This window comes from Triticum urartu, chromosome 1 (genome assembly GCF_003073215.2).
Source record: "Triticum urartu cultivar G1812 chromosome 1, Tu2.1, whole genome shotgun sequence".
NCBI lineage: Eukaryota > Viridiplantae > Streptophyta > Magnoliopsida > Poales > Poaceae > Triticum > Triticum urartu.
The window spans coordinates 554189507-554191418 of record NC_053022.1 but is presented as its reverse complement, the minus strand read 5'-3'; the positions used below and the strand labels follow the sequence as shown (position 1 = coordinate 554191418).

The window sequence follows — 1912 nt, the reverse complement described above, 5'->3', positions numbered from 1 at the left end:
GTGGCTTCCTACAGCCCAGCGAGAAGAAATCTGTCGATAGTGAGAGCTAAAGCGCCGGATGTGGCTAGAATTGATGATGTGGCTAACTGCTGAGGTGTGGAGTGAGGTAAATGGTTGCATGTTGATTAGTGATGTGGATAGGCTGCATGTCAAGAAAAATAGGTTAGTGATGATGAACTATTTAGATATTATAGATGAGTACATGAAATATCCATCGTAGGTTTTCTAAGGCAATTGATTTAGAGGGGAGGTTTGAGAAACCCCCCGTAAATTTATTTATATCAAACATGTAGTTTAACATGACAAGACACACAACAAGCACAACCGTTGACGGGTAGCCCTGGCTATCATAAACTCAACAGTATTGCAAGCCACAATGTTTGAAATGCAAGCACACAACTAATTAAGCACCGACATTTATTGTAGATATTATAGGCCTTATCCATGGCCGACAGTGCATTCATTTTGCCACTTAATTAGACTTCCTTGAAGTCATCAAGCTTCCAGTGGCCATCAGTGCCCTTGACCATCCACTTGTTCTTTGCCACATACCAGTTTGCCGGCACCGGGTATTGGTCTTTTAGAACATTGACTTTCTTGTTGACCAGCGCCACATCACGGTCCACCACCAGCTTGAAGTCCATGCCATCGCCCTTATCCCCGGCGACGCCATGCAGGTAGCACTCAAGGTTGTGATAGGTATCCCTGTTATTTGGGTACAGGTAGGGGGATCGGTTAGTGTTGATAGGCACGGTCGCCGTCGCAACATCCACATACCCTAATAGCGGCCCTGGGAGTGTTGGGATGATGTCCGGGGCGTTCTTCACATGGATTGCGTGTAGGTCGCGGAACGAGGCAAATGCGGACTTGAATTTGTTGTTCCCCACCTGTGGGCTCGCGAACATGATCGCGGTCACAGGACGTGGCAGCTGTTTGGAGGAGTCTAGGGGGACATTGATGCTGTTGGCGACCATGTCGACGGTGTTGAGGATGGCGAGCGAAGCACCGAGGCTATGGCCGGTGACTGTTATGCTAGTGACCTCGTCCTTGTGCAACTCCATTAGCCTCCGCACCTCCTCGAGGACCTGCATGCTTGCATGCGCGCCAAGACAAATTTCGCCTTGAACGATTTCTGGTATGTATAAGCTTTAGGAGGAGAATTTTGGTACTCCTTCCGTCTTAAACTAAGTGTCTCAGGCTTGGTATCACTTTGTATTAAAACTAATACAAAGTTGAGACACTTATTTTAAAACGAAGGAAGTATGATATAAGTAAATATGGTTCACCTGATCTCAGGCTTTGTACATGGAGTCTCTGTCACTGGACGTGTACACGGACATAAATCCACGGTGCACCATCGCGCCCGCGTTGGTGGCTGCGTAGGAACCCAGCACCGGCGCCGCGGACACCTGCAAGATGTCTCCATCGTTCGCCGTCTCTGACTGCAGCACGGAGCCGCGCCATGCCACGGCGATGTCGCGTCTCCCCATGGCCGCCACTCCCTCGTCCGTCGCCACGGCTACGAAACCCATCCAGTTGGACTCGAGCGGCCCGGTGGCGTCCGGACGCCCAGAGGCCGCATAGAGGAACTTTGTGACGCTGTAGTACTCAGGGTGGGACACGGTGGAGGCGGCCAGCACGTCGGCGCGGCTGTACACGCAGGCCCCGCGGTGCGGCGAGCGCTCCTCGTTGTTGAACCCGTCGTAGCTGGCCGATGCAAGCTCGCCGTAGGAGATGAGGAATTCCCGGAGGTCGGCATCCAGCGGATCTAGGAGCCCGGCCCACGACCGAGCGCCGTGGAGCTCGCGCCACCGGCTGGCGATGCTACCGACGACTCCAGGCTTCATCGGCGACGACATGAGCGAGCTCGGGGTGGGAGCTATATATTTGGCTTGTGTGCAGTTGTGCTAGC

General features: G+C 52.8%; 1 pseudogene; it reads right to left on the bottom strand.

Annotated features, from left to right (window-relative positions):
• Window positions 1-332: 332 nt before the first annotated feature.
• Window positions 333-1912, bottom strand: LOC125539093 (annotated as a pseudogene).